The sequence below is a fragment of the Coregonus clupeaformis genome, chromosome 14 (genome assembly GCF_020615455.1).
Source record: "Coregonus clupeaformis isolate EN_2021a chromosome 14, ASM2061545v1, whole genome shotgun sequence".
Taxonomy (NCBI): domain Eukaryota; kingdom Metazoa; phylum Chordata; class Actinopteri; order Salmoniformes; family Salmonidae; genus Coregonus; species Coregonus clupeaformis.
In genome coordinates, this window is record NC_059205.1 from 28,100,067 (window position 1) to 28,123,946 (window position 23,880).

Consider the following 23,880-nt stretch of genomic DNA (forward strand, 5'->3'; position numbering starts at 1 on the left):
TCCCATTCCTCCTCTGGATCATCCAGATGGTCATTGGCAAACTTCAGACGGGCCTGGACATGTGCTGGCTTGAGCAGGGGGACCTTGCGTGCGCTGCAGGATTTTAATCCATGACGGCGTAGTGTGTTACTAATGGTTTTCTTTGAGACTGTAGTCCCAGCTCTCTTCAGGTCATTGACCAGGTCCTGCCGTGTAGTTCTGGGCTGATCCCTCACCTTCCTCATGATCATTGATGCCCCACGAGGTGAGATCTTGCATGGAGCCCCAGACCAAGGATGATTGACCGTCATCTTGAACTTCTTCCATTTTCTAATAATTGCGCCAACAGTTGTTGCCTTCTCACCAAGCTGCTTGCCTATTATCCTGTAGCCCATCCTAGCCTTGTGCAGGTCTACAATTTTATCCCTGATGTCCTCACACAGCTCTCTGGTCTTGGCCATTGTGGAGAGGTTGGAGTCTGTTTGATTGAGTGTGTGGACAGGTGTCTTTTATACAGGTAACGAGTTCAAACAGGTGCAGTTAATACAGGTAATGAGTGGAGAACTGGAGGGCTTCTTAAAGAAAAACTATCAGGTCTGTGAGAGCCGGAATTCTTACTGGTTGGTAGGTGATCAAATACTTATGTAATGCAATAAAATGCAAATTAATTACTTAAAAATCATACAATGTGATTTTCTGTATTTTTGTTTTAGATTCCGTCTCTCACAGTTCAAGTGTACCTATGATAAAATGACAGACCTCTACATGCTTTGTAAGTAGGAAAACCTGCCAAATCGACAGTGTATCAAATACTTGTTCTCCCCACTATACCTGTCAAGGGGTGCTGAAGGTGGGTGTGGTGCATGAATCAAGTGCAGGACGCAGAAGCTCAGTCCAAAAGACTTTAGTGCAATAATCACGTAGAAAATAAGCACAATAAGCCCGAAGGCGAAATAACGGCGCACACAGGCGTCAAACAAACGGCGCACTAACATGTGCGAAAAACCTCTCCAAAACACTGGAGGGAAGTACGTAGCTCCAACAAGAAACAGAAGAGCAATCACACACAAAGACAAACACACACAACGAGAACTAAATAGGACACTAACGAGGACTAACAAGACACAGGTGTACAACATCAAGACAAAACCAAACGAACATGAAACATAGATCGGTGGCAGCTAGTACTCCGGGGACGACGACCGCCGAAGCCTGCCCGAACCAGGAGGAGGAGCAGCCTCGGCCGAAACCGTGACAGTACCCCCCTTGACGCGCGGCTCCAGCCGTGCGCCCGACCCCGGCCTCGGGGACGACCAGGAGGACGCGGAGCAGGGCGCGCGGGATGGTCCCGTGGAACTCCGACAGGAGAGATGGGTCTAGGATGTCCCTCCGCGGCACCCAGCACCGCTCCTCCGGGCCGTACCCCTCCCACTCCACGAGGTACTGGAGACCCCCCATCCGGCATCTTGAGTCCAAGATGGACCGAACGGTGTACGCCGGAGCCCCCTCGATGTCCAGTGGGGGCGGAGGAGTCTCCCCTATCTCATTGTCCTGGAGTGGACCAGCTACCACCGGCCTGAGAAGAGACACATGGAATGAGGGGTTAATATTTTTATACTCAACAGGTAGATGTAACCTATAACACACCTTGTTCAATTTTCTCAAGATTCTAAAGGGTCCCACAAACCGCCGACCCAGCTTCCGGCAGGGCAGGCGGAGGGGTAGGTTTCTGGTAGAGAGCCAGACTCGATCTCCGGGTGCGTACACCGGCCCCTCACTGCGGTGGAGATCGGCGCTCGCCTTGTGACGAAGGACGGCCCGCTGCAGGTGGACGTGGGCAGCGTTCCACGTCTCTTCCGAGCGCCTCATCCAATCATCCACCGCAGGGGCCTCGATCTGGCTCTGCTGCCAAGTTGCCAGAACCGGCTGGTAACCTAACACACATTGGAAGGGGGTTAGGTTGGTAGAGGAGTGGCGGAGAGAGTTCTGGGCCATCTCGGCCCAGGGAATGTACCGTGCCCACTCCTCCGGCCGGCCCTGGCAATACGACCTCAGAAACCTACCCACATCCTGGTTGACACGTTCTACCTGCCCGTTACTCTCCGGGTGGTACCCTGAGGTAAGGCTAACCGAGACCCCCAAACGCTCCATGAACGCTCTCCAAACACGGGAGGTAAACTGGGGGCCTCGATCAGACACTATATCCTCGGGTACCCCGTAATGCCGGAAGACGTGGGTAAATAGGGCCTCAGCGGTCTGTAGGGCAGTAGGAAGACCCGACATAGGGAGAAGACGACAGGCCTTAGAGAACCGGTCCACAACGACCAGGATGGTGGTATTCCCCTGAGAGAGGGGAAGGTCTGTCACAAAATCCACCGAGAGGTGGGACCATGGTCGTTGTGGAACGGGCAGGGGTTGTAACTTACCCCTGGGCAGATGTCGGGGCGCCTTACACTGGGCGCACACCGAGCAGGAGGAGACATAAACCCTCACATCCCTAGCCAAAGTGGGCCACCAGTATTTAGTGCTAAGGCAATGCACTGTCCGGCCAATACCCGGATGTCCAGAGGAGGGTGACGTGTGAGCCCAGTAAATGAGTCGATCCCGAATCTCGAGCGGAACGTACTTCCGACCCTCAGGACACTGTGGAGGGCTGGGGTCGGTACGCAACGCTCGCTCGATTTCGGCCTCCCACACCACCGGTGCCACAAGGCAAGACTCCGGTAGTATGGGAGTAGGCTCAACGGACCTCTCCTCCGTGTCATACCGCCGGGACAGCGCATCTGCCTTACCATTCTGGGACCCAGGGATGTACGTGATTTTAAATACGAACCTGGTGAGAAACATACTCCATCGAGCCTGGCGAGGGTTCAGTCTCCTCGCTACCCGGATGTACTCCAGGTTCCGATGGTCAGTCAAAATGAGGAAAGGGTGTTGAGCCCCCTCAAGCCAATGCCTCCACACCTTAAGGGCTTGAACTACAGCTAACAGCTCCCTGTCCCCAACGTCATAGTTACGCTCCGCCGGGCTGAGCTTTTTTGAGTAAAAAGCACAGGGGCGGAGTTTAGGTGGTGTGCCGGACCGTTGAGAGAGAACGGCCCCTATACCAGCCTCAGACGCGTCTACCTCAACCTGAAAGGGTAATGCGGGATCCGGATGCGCCAGCACCGAGCCGACGTAAACAGGTCCTTCAGTCTCCTAAAGGCCCTGTCCGCATCAGCTGACCACTGCAGGCGCACCGGACCCCCTTTCAGAAGGGACGTGATGGGAGCTGCCACCTGTCCAAAACCCCGGGTAAACCTCCGGTAGTAATTCGCAAAGCCCAAGAACTGCTGCACCTCTTTTACAGTGGTTGGAGTTTGCCAATTACGCACAGCGGACACACAATCCACTTCCATTCTCACCCCTGACGCGGACAACCGATAACCCAAAAAGGAGACCGACTCCTGGAAAAAACAGACATTTCTCTGCCTTGACATATAGGTTGTGCTCCAACAGCCTCCTCAATACACGACGCACCAGGGTTATATGCTCGGCTCGGGTAGACGAGTACACCAGAATGTCATCAATGTACACGACCACCCCTTGTCCCTGCATATCCCGGAAAATGTCATCTACGAAGGATTGGAAGACTGATGGAGCATTCATCAACCCATATGGCATGACGAGATATTCGAAATGACCTGACGTGGTACTAAACGCTGTCTTCCATTCGTCGCCCTCCCTAATGCGCACCAAGTTATACGCGCTCCTGAGATCCAATTTTGTGAAAAACCGCGCTCCATGCAATGACTCTGTCATGGTCGCAATCAGAGGGAGTGGATAACTGTATTTCACAGTAATCTGATTGAGACCACGGTAATCAATGCACGGGCGCAACCCTCCATCTTTCTTCTTCACAAAAAAGAAACTCGAGGAGGCGGGAGAAGTGGAGGGCCGAATGTATCCCTGTCTCAAAGATTCGGCTATGTAAGTCTCCATAGCTTTTCTCTCCTCTTGAGACAAAGGATACACGTGGCTCCGTGGGAGCGCTGCTCCTGCCTGGAGATCAATCGCACAATCCCCCTGTCTATGAGGAGGCAACTGCGTCGCCCTAGTTTTACTAAACACGAGAGCTAAATCCCCATATTCAGGCGGAATGTGCAGTGCGGGCACTTGGTTTGGACTTTCCACCAAAGTCGCCCCCACGGAAACACCCAGACATCGCCCTCGCACTGAGCAGACCACCCATCGAGAGCCCTCTGTTGCCACGAAATAGCAGGGTTATGGGTGCTTAACCAGGGAATTCCCAGCACCACTGGGTACGCAGGAGAGTCGATCAGATACAGCTGTATAGTCTCTTCATGACCCCCCTGCGCACACATCCTAAGTGGTGCTGTGATCTCCCTAATCAACCCCGACCCCAACGGGCGGCTATCTAAGGCATGAACGGGAAAAGGTATGTCAACAGGTAGGAGAGGGATCCCTAAATCTAAACAAAACTTCCGATCAACAAAATTCCCAGCTGCGCCTGAATCTACTAGCGCCTTATGCTGGGAATGAGGTGCAACCTGTGGAAAACACACAGGTATACAAAAGTGCGCAACAGAAAGCTCTGGGTAAGTGGGACGTCTACTCACCTGGGAGGCCCCCCCAGTGCGTGGCCTGTTGTCTTCTCCCCCGGAGAACCCTCCCCAGCACCTGGCCGCAGTGTGCCCTCCACGACCGCACTTGGTGCAGGAGACAGGCCCCCTCGGGCTCCTCCTCCTCTTTTCTCTAGCGCCGGCACCCCCGAGCTCCATAGGGCTCGGCTCGGAGGTGCCGGAGGGCGGAATGGACGGACCCCCCTCGGGACGTCCACGGGTGGCCAGCAGGGTGTCCAGACGGATGGACATATCGACCAACTGGTCGAAGGTGAGATGGGTATCCCTGCAGGCCAACTCACGTTGAACGTCCTCCCGTAGGCTACATCGAAAATGGTCAATGAGTTCCACCCTGCGTCCGCCGCTAGAGTCCGGAACTCTAGAGCAAACGCCTGTGCGCTCCTCCTCCAACAGAAACAGAAGAGCAATCACACACAAAGACAAACACACACAACGAGAACTAAATTGGACACTAACGAGGACTAACAAGACACAGGTGTACAACATCAAGACAAAACCAAACGAACATGAAACATAGATCGGTGGCAGCTAGTACTCCGGGGACGACGACCGCCGAAGCCTGCCCGAACCAGGAGGAGGAGCAGCCTCGGCCGAAACCGTGACAATACCTACATGTACTATGTGAGGACTTTCAAGTATTACTTCAATTATTCAAGTAATTATTAATGAAAGGCATGATTTGACTACAACTCTGAAGTCCAAAAGAACTACAGTCGTGGTCAAAAGTTTTGAGAATGACACAAATACTAATTTTCACAAAGTCTGCTGCCTCAGTTTTGATGATGGCAATTTGCATATACTCCAGATTGTCATGAAGAGTGATCAGATGAATTGCAATGAATTGCAAAGTCCCTCTTTGCCATGAAAATTAACTTAATCCCCCCAAAACATTTCCACTGCATTTCAGTCCTGCCACAAAAGGACCAGCTGACATCATGTCAGTGATTCTCTCGTTAACACAGGTGAGAGTGTTGACGAGGACAAGGCTGGAGATCACTCTGTCATGCTGATTGAGTTAGAATAACAGACTGGAAGCTTTAAAAGCAGGGTGGTGCTTGAAATCATTGTTCTTCCTCTGTTAACCATGGTTACCTGCAAGGAAACACGTACCATCATCATTGCTTTGCACAAAAAGGGATTCACAGACAAGGATATTGCTGCTTGTAAGATTGCACCTAAATCGGATCATCAAGAACTTCAAGGAGAGAGGTTCAATTGTTGTGAAGAAGGCGTCATGGCACCCGAGAAAGTCCTGCAAGCGCCAGGACCGTCTCCTAAAGTTCATTCAGCTGCGGGATCGGGGCACCGCAAATGCAGAACTTGCTCACGAATGGCAGCAGGTAGGTGTGAGTGCATCTGCACGCACAGTGAGGCGAAGACTTTTGGAGGATGGCCTGGTGTCAAGAAGGGCAGCAAAGAAGCCGCTTCTCTCCAGGAAAAACATCAGGGACAGACTGATATTCTGCAAAAGGTACAGGGATTGGACTGCTGAGGACTGGGGTAAAGTCATTTTCTCTGGTGAATCCCCTTTCCGATTGTTTGGGTCATCTGGAAAACACCTTGTCCGGAGAAGATAAGGTGAGCCCTACCATCAGTCCTGTATCATGCCAACAGTAAAGCATACTGAGACCATTCATGTGTGGGGTTGCTTCTCAGCCAAGGGAGTGGGCTCACTCACAATATTTCCTAAGAACACAGCCATGAATAAAGAAAGGTACCAACACATCCTCAGAGAGCAACTTCTCCCAACCATCCAAGAACAGTTTGGTGACGACCAATGCCTTTTCCAGCATGATGGAGCACCTTGCCATAAGGCAAAAGTGATAACTAAGTGGCTCGGGGAACAAAACATCAAAATGTTGGGTCCATGGCCAGGAAACTCCCCAGACCTTAATCCAATTGAGAACTTGTGGTCGACCCTCAAGAGGCGGGTGGACAAACAAAACCCACAAATTCTGACAAACGCTAAGCATTGATTATGCAAGAATGGGCTGCCATCAGTCAGGATTGTTAATTGACAGCATGCCAGGGCGGATTGCAGAGGTCTTGAAAAAGAAGGGTCAACAATGCAAATATTGACTCTTTGCATAAACTTAATGTAATTGTCAATAAAAGCCTTTGACACTTATGGAATGCTTGTAATTATACTTCAGTATACCATAGTAACATCTGACAAAAATATCTCATAACACTGAAGCAGTGAACTTTGTGAAGACCAACACTTGTGTCATTCTCAAAACTTTTGACCACGACTGTACATGAACAGGATTAAATCCTCATCCTTCGCCTTGCACATTAGTGCGCATGCACATACGCACGCACGTGCACACACACACACACACACATGCACACACACTGGGAGGTGTAACAATGACACTGTGAGTCGAGAAGCAGGTGCAGGTGAAACGTTTACTAAAACAACAAACATGAAACGAGACAGCGTAACAGTGGCGATATAGCATAAACACAGGAACAATACCGACTGAGGACTAAACGTAAAGGAGGGACATATAAAGGGGAGGTAATGAGGAAAGTAATGGAGTCCAGGTATGAATCATAATGATCTGCAGGTGCACGTAATGATGGATGCCAGGTGTGCGTAATGATGAATCCCAGGACCGGTGGTTAGTATTCCGGCAACGTCACACGCCGGAGGGGAGGAGCAGGAGTAGACGTGACAGGAGGTTTACGAAAACATCCTGCTTTGTTATGGGGGACATGCTTCCTGACGAATGACTCTGGGGGCATGTCCAGACAAGTTCCATTAATTTCTACTGGAGGAGTAATTTCCATTAATTTTTACTGGAGGAGTATCCCAACTTTGATCTGGGAAGAGAAGGAGTGCATCTGTAAAGCTGCTGAGGGGATAAAGGCATCAGCATGCTTCAGTTCGGCTGGTGCCTAGCCGAACTCGGCTAGCCGAACCAAACGAGTGTGCTCGCATACTCCCTTAAAAGACCTTCACTTGAAAAATGAGAAAAAAGCGGCAATAGTACTGTTTGTCCATTTTGAGATGCCGTAGCCAGTATACGCTTCCTCAAAATAGTCAGAATTAATCTAAAATAACTCAATAAATTAATTTTGACATTTTTGCTGAGGAGATCTTAGTCGCGCAATTTTACATCTATCTAAGTTGTTTGGTGCAGTATTTCTCAATGAAAAAATGTGCATGAAAATGAGTCGTCTCTCGTTGAAAGACAACAAAGACTTTATTGAATAATCCCTACTGTTGACCAATCACCGACGAAGGGGCATAGACTTCGGCTCTGAACTTCGGCTTGCCTCTAGAAAAAATTTGGTGTGCCCGAACTGCCGAAAAAACCCTCAACGTAGTCCAAAACTAACAAAAAACTTCACAAAATGATGTCATAATATATTCACGAACTCTTCCGAACTGTTTTGGCTGGAAAGCATGCGGATGCTTTGAGGGGTTGAGGGGGAAGATGGGAGGGTAAGGAGGAGGGATAGCCTTCTGGAAAGCTGCTGAGGAGGATGATGAGAGGGGAGGAATGGGCTGTACAATGGTGGACAGGGGGGAGGGTTGAGGTGGAGGGACAGGGACAGGGATTACAGTGACGAGAGATAAGGTGCTGTCCTCCATGTCAGGACCTGAGATAACCAGCAGGACAACAGGAAGTGACATCCATCACCGCCGTCCATCACTACAGTCCATGGACACAGACTCACACAGTCAAAGGGGTGTGTCTGTAATGGAGCCCTATTCCCTTTAGTGCATAAGGTTCTGGCCAATAGTTGTGCACTGAAGAGAATATGGTGCCCCTCAAACAGATGCTCTGACAAAGCAAACTAAAACTCTGAAATTACATCTGACTGAAGTGTGCAGAGACTCTTCCCACTGGGCACACATTAGTTGAATCAACGTTGTTTCCACGTCATTTCAATGAAATTGCATTGAACCAACGTGGAATAGACGTTGAATTTATTTCTTTGCCCAGTCTGCTTTTTCACTCCCCTCAGAAACAGACTAGGATCTTCAGATTCGTACTACGTACTCCGTGTTCTAGCTGTCTTACTTAATGTTCCTCCCATCACATACATCACAGAAGCCTTGTCAACGGCTCAGCGCTGAGAGTGAGAGGAGGGTTGTGGCTAGGAGGTTGTTTCAGCTAGTCCATTGAGGTTTCCCCTTCCCTTTCACTACTTGGCCCATCGTAAATACCAGGGCGTGAAGTGGGCTCGCACCCAGACCCAGCACAACAACTTCATGGTCAGACAGACATTTGGAGCAGGAGTGACCTGGCTCATTGCTAAGAACAGTTGGTAAGAACAGAGGGGTATACTACAAAGCAGGATCAATGAGTTAGGCAGCAAACTTGCCTAAATATTCTGAAATAACTTCTTATTTTTTGGAAAGATAAGCTTGAAAGGGGCATGGCCTAATTGACTCAACAACTAAAAACACATATCTAAGTTTAGCTTTCTTTTTTTTCTTTTTTTATCAAAGTTAGCTGGCTAACTCATTGATCCTGCTTTGTTGCATACCCCTCAGTTGCAGTGTATGAATTCTATGGCATTATTGATTACTGGAATGGTCAGTCTCTTTATGACAAAGATAGTTTCAGCCATCAAGCAATCAAGGATTTTCAAGAGACAGGTCTGAATGTGTCTTTGGTGAGAAACACCACATACTCAATTGTGATGGCGCTCTGTCCTAGTACGGAGAGACAAGAGTCAAGTTCAATACAAAGTTGGAAAAAATGTGTTTGTTTTCCACCCATAAATACCCACTTACAACTAACTACAAGTGGATTTGGGAAAATGTCAAGCAGGAGAAATAGGCTATGAACCTTTATTTTTCAGGCTATACAGTTAGTCTTTGCACTTTGAGGTTTACATGACTTTGACACAGTCCCATTGTCCAGTCTCTAAATATAAAATATACTGTATAATATATGCTGTCAACAACATACCATGGTGTGAAGAATGTTCTGGTACAAGAAACTAAGATTCTGTATAACAGCTGATCTGGGAGTGCTGTGCTTGAGGGAGGAAAGAAAGAAACCCTACCTCCAGCAGAGGGATCAATGCCCAGAAATGGAAGAGGTCAGCGACCTTTGACATCTTCATTCAGAGGGGTAGGGGCCAGGACCTTTGTCAGATTGGCTATAATGATCCAATTGTGCAACTGTGTCATACTCTCTAATACAGTATAAACAGTCAGTTTGGCCCCCTCACTCTCCCTCCCTCCCTCCCTCCCTCCCTCCCTCCACCCCCCCTCCGAAAACATCTCACCCTACCGTTCCAGCTGTCTTGTTTCTTTACCACTCACTCCCACATCTTTTTAGCCTCCTCTCCTCTCTCACATCCCCCCTCTACCACCACTTCCCCCTCCAACCAATCTCTCTTTCACTCCCTCCCTTTCTCTCTCCCTCCCTTATCTATTATCTCCCGTTGCTTTCATGCTGATTTTGTTGGTGGGGCTTGGCCACTAACAAGGCCAAAATTCTAAAATGTACTTACTGTATGTAATTTTACTTAATTCCTAATGAATTCAGAAATATACTGTATTAAGTCAATGGTTAATTGTTTGATTTATGAAATATGTAAATTCCAGGACCCCATAGAGAGCAATAGGTTTTTTCTTACCCTAATTATTACAAAACACAAAAATACAAATATGTATAAATGTGTCATGCCTCTTGGTAAACTGTCAGCATAAAAGTTACAGCTGTAACTTACAACAATAAACCAAATGAAGGCAAGACTTCCTAAATGACAACATAAAAAAACAGAGAAACAGACAAATGTACTTATTCTAATCTTGGGGCACATCTGGCTATTACAAAGACTATCAGTGTCAATGTTTTTCTTTCTCTCTGTTTTACACAGGGTTGACCATGCAGATGAGTTCCTGGCATTCTTGACCCCCAATAAAAAGGACAGGTTAACAGTTTACAAGCACCCATGCGGAAGACGGCTGGCCCAGCAGAGCAGCAGCTGGAAAAGAATATCTCGTAACTCTACAGTTGATTATACCTCTGATGTCTAGTAACTAAGGACACCTATCTGACCTAACTCCAGGTCCACTGACCTGTGCAATTAACTCAAAATATACTTGAGACCTCTCAACTTTAACATTTCATTCAATATTGTTGGATTTTGGTTGAGGCCCTGAAGACAAAAGGCTAAATATTACCAGACTAGTGGCTTCTATGTGAACTATTTAACTATTGATTCCTAGTGCTTGTTTTAATGAATCCCAAAGAAACAGACAAAATAAATTGCACACAAAAAATCCATCCTCAAACTACTCACTAATTTGGGATGAATTATTTGTTATTTATTTGTAAGTCCACTGCATTGTGGAAATAAATGGTACCATTTGCCAAACATTTATACAAAATGTAATGTCTTGGAAATTTGATCAATGACAGCTTTTGGAGACCACCTGTTTTCCAAGTCATCAGATCTTGGAAAACAGGTGGTCTACAAAAAGGCAAGGATTTCTCCCTGGCAGATAGCAAGGTTTTTATCTCTGCTACTACCATCTGTACTCATCACCAGTAAAGCCCACTATGGCCTTCAGGTACATCTCTATGTATAAGGAAATTGAATCTGTAGGCAAAAAAACAACAACAACAACATCCACCTCAATTTCTTTTGGTCTTTTTACTGCTTTCATAATTTCTACACTGCAATTGGATCTAAAACAATAAAAATAAGAATTCTCAATATGTAATCTTCATGGGCAGTTCATGTGGAACATTCTCTTTAATCTTAACCTGATTGTTAATAGCCAAATGGTTGTTCTCTCTCTCTTTCTCTCTCTCATTCCCTTTGTGAGTTAATTCCAATTCACCCTTTGCAAACTGATATGTTCCTGCTGCTGCCAATAGGAACAGTGAGTGGATACAGAAACTTCTGCATCCTTGATGTTATTGGTAGTCAATTGTTATGTACAGCCTTCTGTCATAATAGACGATGATGGATGGGGTATAATGATCAATATGGATGTAATTCAATACAGGGCTTTAGAACAATACTGCCTATAAGTGTTTACCCCAGTTGTAATGACTAGTACACATTGGGAGACAAGATGAGCAGAGGTGGTTTGAAAGAAAATAAAATTACATTTACAGTAGTCTAGAGCTTAAACCAGCCAAGCAGGAAGAACCAAAAAGTTGCTTGTCATGATAAATAAATTTCATAAGCATGGATCTACAACAGCTAGTGGTCTCTTTAAAATGCAATCTCAATGTAACAATTGTCAGGTCTTGGGAGCTGATAAACAATAGATCCTGGATCGTTCCACTTCAAAAAGCACAAAAAATAAGATTCCGACACCCACCATCTCAGATTGTTCTGAAATCGTTTCTGTTTTTAGAAACAGATAAGATTACCATTCCTGCCAAATTATTTGTTGAAATTAAGCTAATTGATTGCACCCAAATTGGCCGTTTTAATTTATAGGATTCATATAATATTCAATAAATATAGAACCTAACATCTGATTTGGACCTAACTTTTTGTATTCCCAGTGAAATTGGTGATGTTTTCTTCCCCCTGATCAGAGAAATTAGTCATTGAAGTTGTTAGGTTTATGTCCCATCCTACATCCTAATATTACCAGGTACCAATAATGGTTTATAAATGCACTTAAAATGACCATAAGACGACCTCTTATTTCATTATGTAACCTTTTATAAAGGTTTCATGGTTGAAGAACATTCTCACTTGTGGATGAGATGGATTGGTGCATTTATTTATTTATCCCAGGAATTAAGGCATCATGTCAAGATTTTCCCATCTGCACAACGCACTCGAAATATTGACGACCTCGAACGCAACCAAAATTTATGTTGACATGGATGTCATAGTGACAGTGTGCAAATAACCAGGATCGAGAAAAGGGTTTGTGTGCAAAATCCAGACATAAGAGATTGCCGCAAAATAAACAGTGTTGTAGATGAGACAAAAACATCCACACTGGACAGAAGGTAGGTTTTCCATGCAATTTGTTTTACGTTTTGGATACAGAAATTGTGCTGGACGATTTAGCATAGGTAAGTAGCCAACTACTTAAATTGTCCAGCAGAATACCAAAAACGAACTAGCTAGCTAGCTAGCAAACGTTAGCTGCTGTTTTTGGTAAGCCTACCATCTAAGCTAGCTAGCTAGCTAGCTTAGTTAATATCTGCAGAATAGACTTTCCATTAAATTTGTTGAGGTTTTTTAGGATTAGCAGTTTTCTAAAATTGGCAGGCAAAATGGATTACATTGAGATTTTGTGTCACTGCCCCTACACACAGTACCCCATAATATCAAAGTGAAATTGTGTTTTTAGAAATGTTTACAAATTAATTAAAAATTAAAAACTGAAATGTCTTGAGTCAATAAGTATTCAACCCCTTTGTTACGGCAAGCCTAAATAAGTTCAGGAGTAAACATTTGCTTAACAAGTCACATAATAAGTTGCAAGGACTCACTCTGTGTGCAATAATAGTGTTTAACATGATTTTTTTGAATGACTACCTCATCTCTGTACCCCACACATACAATTATCTGTAAGGTCCCTCAGTCGAGCAGTGAATTTCAAACATAGATTCAACCACAAAGACCAGGAAGGTTTTCCAATGCCTCAAAAAGAAGGGCACCTATTGGGAGATGGGTAAAAAAAGCAGACATTGAATATCCATTTGAGCATGGTGAAGTTATTAATTACACTTTGGATGGTGTATCAATACACACAGTCACTACAAAGATACATGCGTCCTTCCTAACTCAGTTGCCGGAAAGGAAGGAAACCACTCAGGGATTTCACCATGAGGCCAATGGTGACTTTAAAACAGTTACAGTGTTTAATGGCTGTGATAGGAGCAAACAGAGCATGGATCAACAACATTGTAGTTAATCCACAATACTAACCTAAATGACAGAATGAAAAGAAGGAAGCCTGTACGGAATAAAAATATTCCAAAACATGCATCCTGTTTGCACTAAAGTAAAACAGCATAGAATGTGGCAAATAAATTAGCTTTATGTGCTGAATACAAAGCGTTATGTTTGGGGAAAATCCAACACAACACATCACTGAGTACCACTCTTCATGTTTTCAAGCATGGTGGTAGCTGCATCGTGTTATGGGTATGCTTGTCATTGGCAAGGACTAGGGAGTTCTTTTAGGATAAAAAGAAATGGAATAGAACTAAGCACAGGCAAAATCCTAGAGGAAAACCTGGTTCAGCCTGCTTTCCAACAGACACTGGGAGACAAATGCATATTTCAGCAGGACAATAACCTAAAACACAAGGCCAAATATACACTGGAGTTGCTTATGAAGACGACGTTGAATGTTCCTGAGTGGCCTAGTTATAGTTTTACTTAAATCGGCTTGAAAAACTATGGCAAGACTTGAAAATGGCTGTCTAGCAATGATCAACAACCAACTTGACAGAGCACGAAAGATTTAAAAAAAGAATAATGTGCATATGTTGTACAATCCAGGTGTGCAAAACTCTAGAGACTTACTCAGAAAGACTCACAGCTGTAATCGCTGCCAAAGGTGATTCTAACATGTATTGACTCAGGGGTGTGAATACTTACTTACTCATTTTCAATAAATTAGCCTTTTTTTATCATGCCACTTTGTCATTAGACGTGTCCATTTCTATTGTTACTTGTAATGTTAAAAAGGGCAGAAAATGATAATCCCATTTTCTCTGAATTAGATAGCTAGCTAGCAAGGCTACTCACCATACTATAGGCTGAAGATTTGAGTCATCACTAAAATAGTTATTTTTGAGTAGGCTTATATCTTTGTTTAATCTAATTAATCCAATTATTAATCCAACAATACAATTCCTTATTATTTTGTATAAAATGCAAGGTATTTTTACATGTAGAAATATAGTTGACTAAAGCTGATTCTCATCTTTTGTTTGAAGGTATGTTCACTTGGTAATGAGTAGTAAGTATATGATAATTGCTCATAGGTAACTATATATGTAGGTAACATACTATGTAGGTACACAATAATTACAAGTACCCCCCAAGATACACTTAATTTTAACTAGCTAAATCCTGTATAACACCTAGTAATTCCATTGCACTTAGGCAGATATTACATGTACTCTATGGTGTACTAGTGTGTTTATCCTCCCACTTGGATGCCAAGGAGGTTAGGTTGTCATAATGGGCAACATACACATTCATTATAAATACATGTGTTAATTATAATCTAGGATGACACCCATATGCCAGACCCCAGTAAGTGAGGTTGACCTATATCTGATCTGTTTCTGTAAACTCAACCAAGTTAACCCAGATGGTACACTTTTTGAGGGCAAGTGCTAGCAACAACATTGCATGGAGATTTTGCATTCACGGGTAGGTAATTGGAGCCTATTGAGCCTCCAACCTTTGTAATCTCGGACACCCAGCACATCTGTCCACGAGAGATGACAACCTTGTGACAGTTGTTACTGAATCGGATAGAGCTGAGAAGAAGCTAAACACTAAATTGGTGAATTTAGTGGAAACATTTGTAACAAACATGGTAACAAGCATTTGTTGTTACACCTCTGTAATTACAGACTGCAATTACCAACAGTTAAATGTTGTTATTACAGTGTAACTTTGACTTGTTACAATAAACTACAATACTTGTTACAGTGTAATTGCACTGTAATAAGGACCTCATAAAATGAAGTGTTACCCAGCACATTTAGCATATTGTGTTTATCTGTTTTTATAAACTAAAGGACTAGGAGATTAATCCTTTCTTGAGATATAGCACTCACGGCATTGGAACTCTTTTGCAAGTTTCTTGAATATCTCATCAATACAAAACTTCCATGTTTCTCAAATTAGGATTGCCTTCAAAGCAGCTAATGGCTGGTGATTTCATAATGAAGCTGCACCATTTAGGAGACCATAGTGAGTGTCACTGAGGAGGCTATTCTTATCTCTCCCAGATTAACTTCACATTGTTCCCAATGAACAAAGACAGCCTGTGAGGAAGCCAGGCCAGGGCCAGCCCCCCGAGGGCCAGATGGCCAGCTCAGCGCTCTGCTCAGCACTCTGCTCAGGGCCCCTGACCCTGCCGGCCAGCCGCTTGTCCTCACTGACATAGTGGCACGTGTTCAGTCCAGACACAGAGACATAGGCCACCAGAGTTCATCATCATACACACTGGCCAATGACGCCAAGTGTCATAAAAATTATGTGAAGTGCACGCTGCAAGGAACTGCAAGACCCAATGAAAGCAAAGGCTAATCATGTGACCTTGCTTTATCACATTCACAACAATATAGTGAGGATATTATTTTGACTTATTGGGGAAATAATTGATTGAGATGTTATGCATAAATCATGCAATGCATTGGAATATGGAAAACTGATGTTGGTTGCTGAGAACATATGGCTGGGGAAACATCATAACCATACCTGACTCAGTAACGTCTGGGTACATCCATTTGAATTCAATCACTTTTTGACAGCACCCCTTTCGATTTGAACGAAACCTTAAATACATACAGTATTTGCCCATTGTAGAAGTGCTCAGAAATGGACTTTTTCAAATTGACAAGAGATAAAGGTGCTCAAAGTTGACCCATTTTGCATACCCCACACCATACCATTAGACATCCATGTCTTCATCACTGGAAATAAAATTGTAATTGTCACATGCTTCGTAAACAACAGTTGTAGACTAACAGTGAAATGCTAAGTAATGGGCCTTTGTCAACAACGCAGAATACAAAAAATATATATAATAATAATTTAAAATAGTAACACAAGGAATAAATACACAATGAGCAATGATAGCTTGGCTATATACATGGGGTACCAGTACCGAGTCGATTTGCAGGGGTATGAGGAAATTGAGGTAGATACAGTGGGGGGAAAAAGTATTTAGTCAGCCACCAATTGTGCAAGTTCTCCCACTTAAAAAGATGAGAGAGGCCTGTAATTTTCATCATAGGTACACGTCAACTATGACAGACAAAATTAGAAAAAAAAATCCAGAAAATCACATTGTAGGATTTTTTATGAATTTATTTGCAAATTATGGTGGAAAATAAGTATTTGGTCAATAACAAAAGTTTCTCAATACTTTGTTATATACCCTTTGTTGGCAATGACACAGATCAAATATTTTCTGTAAGTCTTCACAAGGTTTTCACACACTGTTGCTGGTATTTTGGCCCATTCCTCCATGCAGATCTCCTCTAGAGCAGTGATGTTTTGGGGCTGTCGCTGGGCAACACAGACTTTCAACTCCCTCCAAAGATTTTCTATGGGGTTGAGATCTGGAGACTGGCTAGGCCACTCCAGGACCTTGAAATGCTTCTTACGAAGCCACTCCTTTGTTGCCCGGGCGGTGTGTTTGGGATCATTGTCATGCTGAAAGACCCAGCCACGTTTCATCTTCAATGCCCTTGCTGAGGGAAGGAGGTTTTCACTCAAAATCTCACGATACATGGCCCAATTCATTCTTTCCTTTACACGGATCAGTCGTCCTGGTCCCTTTGCAGAAAAACAGCCCCAAAGCATGATGTTTCCACCCCCCATGCTTCACAATAGGTATGGTGTTCTTTGGATGCAACTCAGCATTCTTTGTCCTCCAAACATGACGAGTTGAGTTTTTACCAAAATGTTCTATTTTGGTTTCATCTGACCATATGACATTCTCCCAATCCTCTTCTGGATCATCCAAATGCACTCTAGCAAACTTCAGATGGGCCTGGACATGTACTGGCTTAAGCAGGGGGGACACGTCTGGCACTGCAGGATTTGAGCCCCTGGCGGCGTAGTGTGTTACTGATGGTAGGCTTTGTTACTTTGGTCCCAGCTCTCTGCAGATCATTCACTAGGTCCCCCCGTGTGGTTCTGGGATTTTTGCTCACCGTTCTTGTGATCATTTTGACCCCACGGGTGAGATCTTGCGTGGAGCCCCAGATCGAGGGAGATTATCAGTTGTCTTGTATGTCTTCCATTTCCTAATAATTGCTCCCACAGTTGATTTCTTCAAACCAAGCTGCTTACCTATTGCAGACTCAGTCTTCCCAGCCTGGTGCAGGTCTACAATTTTGTTTCTGGTGTCCTTTGACAGCTCTATGGTCTTGGCCATAGTGGAGTTTGGAGTGTGACTGTTTGAGGTTGTGGACAGGTGTCTTTTATACTGATAACAAGTTCAAACAGGTGCCATTAATACAGGTAACGAGTGGAGGACAGAGGAGCCTCTTAAAGAAGAAGTTACAGGTCTGTGAGAGCCAGAAATCTTGCTTGTTTGTAGGTGACCAAATACTTATTTTCCACCATAATTTGCAAATAAATTCATTAAAAATCCTACAATGTGATTTTCTGGATTTTTTTTTCTCAATTTGTTTGTCATAATTGATGTGTACCTATGATGAAAATTACAGGCCTCTCTCATCTTTTTAAGTGGGAGAACTTGCACAATTGGTGGCTGACTAAATACTTTTTTTCCCCACTGTATGTACCTATAGGTAAGGGTAAAGTGACTAGGCAACAGGATATGTAATAGACAGTAGCAGCAACGTATGTGATGAGTGTGGAAGTCTGTAAGTGTGTATATGGTGAATGTGTTAAGTGTGAGTGAGTGTGTGTGTGTGTGTGTCTGTATGTGTCAGTGTAAGTATGTGTGAGTGTGTGGGTAGAGTCCAGTGTGTGTGTGTGCATAGAGTCGAAAAGAGTTAGTGCAAAAAGGGTAAACTCAGATAGTCTGGATAGCTATTTGTTTAACTATTTAGCAGTTCTATGGCTTAGTGGTAGAAGCTGTTCAGGAGCCTTTTGGTCCCAGATGGTTGAGATTGATATAATTTAAAAGCTTATAAGCAGGGTTGTCAAACTACTTTACATTTACATTTTAGTCATTTAGCAGACTTGATAGTGTATGGAAAAAATAGATATACACTACTGGTCAAAAGTTTTAGAAAACCTACTCATTCAAGGGTTTTTCTTTTCTTTTACTATTTTCTACATTGTAGAATAATAGTGACGACATCAAAACTATGAAATAACACGTATGGAATCATGTAAAAACCAAAAAAGTGTTAAACAATTCAAATATTTTATATTTGAGATTCTTCAAATAGCCACCCTTTGTCTTGAAGACAGCTTTGCATACTCTTGGCATTCTCTCAACCAGCTTCACCTGGAATGCTTTTCCAACAGTCTTGAAGGAGTTCCCACATATGCTGAGCACTTGTTGGCCGCTTTTCTTTCACTCTGCGGTCCGACTCATCCCAAACCATTTCAATTTGGTAGAGGTCGGGGGATTGCGGAGGCCAGGTCATCTGATGCAGCACTCCATCACTCTCCTTCTTAGTAAAATAGCCCTTACACAGCCTGGAGGTGTGTTGGGTCATTGTCCTGTTGAAAAACAAATGATAGTCCCAGATGCTGTGGTAGCCATGCTGGTTACGTGTGTCTTGAATTCTAAATAAATCACAGACAGTGTCACCAGCAAGGCACCCCCACACCATAACACCTCCTCCTCCATGCTTTACGGTGGGAAATACACATGCAGAGATCATCTGTTCACCCACATCGCGTCTCACAAAGACACGACGGTTGGAACCAAACATCTCCAATTTGGACTCCAGATCAAAGGACAAATGTCCACCGGTCTAATGTCCATTGCTCGTGTTTCTTGGCCCAAGCAAGTCTCTTCTTCTTATTGGTGTCCTTTAGTAGTGCTTTCTTTGCAGCAATTCGACCATGAAGGCCTGATTCATGCAGTCTCCTCTGAACAGTTGATGTTGAGATGTGTCTGTTACTTGAACTCTGTGAAGCAATTATTTGGGCTGCAATTTCTGAGGCTGGTAACTCTAATGAACTTATCCTCTGCAGCAGAGGTAACTCTGGGTCTTCCATTCCTGTGGCGGTCCTCATTTGTTTAACACTTTTTTGGTTACTACATGATTCCATATGTGTTATTTCATAGTTTTTATGTCTTCACTATTATTCTACAATGTAGAGAATAGTAAAAATAAAGAAAAACCCTTGAATGAGTAGGTGTTCTAAATGAGTAGTGTATATAAAAAAAAAAACGGAAACTCCCGATTTCTTTTCAGATTCACATATGTATAGTTTAGACCCTATTTTACATCACTTAAGGTTTTTGTGTTGTGCCCCCCATCGGTTGAGACATAGCATGCTCTTGAATAGGCCTACAGGGTGGGTGTCGTGTTTTGGCTGATAAATGTAAAAAAATTGCACTAAAATTGACATTTCTACTTTCAAATGGTACCACAAAGATGGTTGGAGGTCCACACATCAAATAATGTAGACTTGAATAGGAATATCTGTTGTTTTAAATTATACTGTCAATCATCCATAGGAAACCTATTGAAATCATAGAAATATAGATAATAAAACAGACATGGCCATTTACGTTGACGTTCGACAGTGGGTGGTAAAATTTTAATTACATTTAAATGGTGTACCAGCTAAATTGCAATGGTCTCAAGTGATTCTAAGAATTCTATTTTTATGATTGAAATGACACCCATTCTGTATTCAATAGCATATTGTGTCTCAACCGATGGAGGGCACAACACAAAAACCTCAGATGATGTGAAATAGGGTCTAAGCTACAACATATGTGAATATGAAATAATTGATGTTAAAGGTTTAAAAAGTACATACTTATTTTATTTTTATATTAAATAAATTATTAAATAATTTGACAACACCGTTTGGAAGCTTTTAAATTATATCAAACACACTGTTTATATTTTCCAGTGACAAAGAAATGGATGTGTTATGGTATGGTGGATTATGCAAAATGGGTCAACTTTGAGCACCTTTATCTCCTGAATGTATTTATTTATGTATTTATTTAATGCATTTAGGTCCAAAAAGTCACTTTCTGATCACTTCTTCCATGGGCAAACATGTACGGAAAGTTTAGTTTAAAATCAAAAGGGATGCTGTCAGAAAGTTATTGAATTCAAATGAATTTACCTGTCTACAACTACAGTCGTGGTCAAAAGTTTTGAGAATGACACAAATATAAATTTTCACAAAGTCTGCTGCCTCAGTTTTTATGATGGCAATTTGCATATACTCCAGAATGTTATGAAGAGTGATCAGATGAATTGCAATTAATTGCAAAGCCCCTCTTTGCCATGAAAATGAACTGTAATCCCCAAAAAACATTTCCACTGCATTTCAGCCCTGCCACAAAAGGACCAGCTGACATCATGTCAGTGATTCTCTCGTTAACACAGGTGAGAGTGTTGACAAGGACAAGGCTGGAGATCACTCTGTCATGTTGATTGAGTTAGAATAACAGACTGGAAGCTTTAAAAGGAGGGTGGTGCTTGAAATCATTGTTCTTCCTCTGTTAACCATGGTTACCTGCAAGGAAACACGTGCCGTCATCATTGCTTTGCACAAAAAGGGCTTCACAGACAAGGATATTGCTGCTAGTAAGATTGCACCTAAATCAACCATTTATCGGATCATCAAGAACTTCAAGGAGAGAGGTTCAATTGTTGTGAAGAAGGCGTCAGGGTGCCCAAGAAAGTCCAGCAAGCGCCAGGACCGTCTCCTAAAGTTGATTCAGCTGCGGGACGGGGCACCACCAGTGCAGAGCTTGCTCAGGAATGGCAGCAGGCAGGTGTGAGTGCATCTACACGCACAGTGAGGCGAAGACTTTTGGAGGATGGCCTGGTGTCAAGAAGGGAAGCGAGGAAGCCACTTCTCTCCAGGAAAAACATCAGGGACAGACTGATATTCTGCAAAAGGTACAGGGATTGGACCGCTGAGGACTGGGGTAAAGTCATTTTCTCTGATGAATCCCCTTTCCGATTGTTTTGGGCATCCGGAAAAAAGCTTGTCCGGAGAAGACAAGGTGAGCGCTAACATCAGTCCTGTGTCATGCCAACAGTAAAGCATCCTGAGACCATTCATGTGTGGGGTTGCTTCTCAGCCAAGGGAGTGGGCTCACTCACAATTTTGCCTAAGAACACAGCCATGAATAAAGAATGGTACCAACACATCCTCCGAGAGCAACTCCTCCCAACCATCCAAGAACAGTTTGGTGACGAACAAAGCCTTTTCCAGCATGATGGAGCACCTTGCCATAAGGCAAAAGTGATAACTAAGTGGCTCGGGGAACAAAACATCGACATTTTGGGTCCATGGCCAGGAAACTCCCCAGACCTTAATCCCATTGAGAACTTGTGGTCAATCCTCAAGAGGCGGGTGGACAAACAAAAACCCATAAATTCTGACAAACTCCAAGCATTGATTATGCAAGAGTGGGCTGCCATCAGTCAGGATGTGGCCCAGAAATTAATTGACAGCATGCCAGGGCGGATTGCAGAGGTCTTGAAAAAGAAGGGTCAACACTGCAAATATTGACTCTTTGCATAAACTTAATGTAATTGTCAATAAAAGCCTTTGACACTTATGGAATGCTTGTAATTATACTTCAGTATACCATAGTAACATCTGACAAAAATATCTAAAAACACTGAAGCAGCAAACTTTGTGAAGACCAACACTTGTGTCATTCTCAAAACTTTTGATCACGACTATACATAGTCATCCAAGGCTGCAGTCATACATAAAATACAAAGCAGTTTGGTGACTGACAACAACACAGTATTATTAGCTAGCAGTCCCAATTTGTGAATAAGTACTTTCTGTTTCATTTTCAAATGCAAGACCTTTTAGGACCTTCTGTCAAAAAGAAAGGCATTTGTCCTTGGTTCTACAGTGTGTGTCATGTAACCGCCAGAGAATCCAACCAGAAATTGGGAGGAGGAGGGGGGGATAAAGATGAGGTTTAGTTGAGACAGGCGGAATGCAGTTCACCTCTAGGACATGAAACATGGGGGACAGTACTGTAGATTAGGATCTGGTCTGGACAGACAGGTTTGTAAAGGTGGTAATTACAGTAATAGCTCACACACCACATCTTCTGGTCACTCTCATCTGATATGACTCATCTCATTATCTACCTTAACATACAAGAAAAAGACAAGTCAGCAAAAATGCAATCTATAGTCCCTAGTGGGATATTACTATATAGACAACGTTTTGACTGGTCTTCATCCAATATCACCCTTAATTGTTGTGGGCATATATCAACTGTGATACTCAACAGTTCATACCTGTTCTGTTCAAAAACGTCTTAGAAAATTATTGGTGGAAAACATTTCAATATGACCACTGGAATTACCTAAATTCAGCATTATACAGTACAATTCCAAAAGTTTTTAAATATGATTGTGACAATAACATTGACTATTCTGGGCATTACAAGGTAAAAAAAATTACAACATCCACAGAGGTAGAGTAGCCTATCATGCCTTTTTTAAGTGCATCATGAGTTTGAGAGCAACATGAGAATAAAAAATAAAAAAAATACATTAATAATTTCACAAAATAAATTGTAGGAACAAAATGTAGGCTATTTAGGCTATGAACTCAGCTTATTAGCCTACATTTCTATCAACGTTCTTAGTGTAAGAGAGACTGAGAAAATAGACAATGTGGCATCATAGTATTATATCTGAGAAAATATATATTAGACAGAACATCTTTCTTATATAAATCTAATGCAATATAGAGCTGGATTGAATATAGAGTCTATCAGTCTCAACTCGACCCATCACCTGCAACACAACCTCTGCTAATGTGTTCAAAAGGAAGGAGACCTTTGCAACACGCACTGACAGCAAGATAAAATGCAAAGCATAACCAGCTGTAAAACACGTTATAGGCCTATATCAATCATTGGAAGGAAAAAAAAACGTACCAATTTGCAATTTCAGATGAGTTGAGATTTAAATGTCCATCACGCACACAGAATATTTCGCTCTCGCTGTTCCTGACAATCCTCTGAGCACTCAGAGCCACAGCCTCCAAGTGACGTCAAGGAATTACTGTGTGTAGGCTACCGTTTGCCTTTAGTGGGGAAATTGGTTGGACATACAGTTTTTCTAATGAACAGTACATAATAAAAACAGAGTGCAGAACGTGCATAACTGACGCGCAGTTATTGTAGCCTATATGCCTATGCCTAAAATGCGCACAAGAGAAGCAATCCAGTTCAGTGAAAAATAGGATTTACGCATTTTCAGGACTAGACCGTGGTTCCTCATCATTACTCGTTTTTAAAGATATACATTTAGAATACATCTATAACTCATTAGGCATACGCTAAAGCTAGGCCTAGGCTATATTTTCAACCCCTAAAAAGTTTATTGTAGCCTACGGTCATTCAATAAATAAAATAGTAGGCTATAGTCTATCT

General features: G+C 43.2%; 1 protein-coding gene across 1 annotated transcript in view; it reads right to left on the reverse strand.

The window, feature by feature from the left end:
* LOC121581061 (GREB1-like protein) overlaps positions 1–23,434 on the reverse strand; it is an 85,185-nt gene extending 61,751 nt beyond the window's left edge. Inside the window, exon 1 of the mRNA XM_045224776.1 lies at positions 23,383–23,434. The gene's annotated coding sequence lies outside the window, so the exon portion shown is untranslated. The remainder of the gene's footprint in view (positions 1–23,382) is intronic.
* Positions 23,435–23,880: the final 446 nt, after the last annotated feature.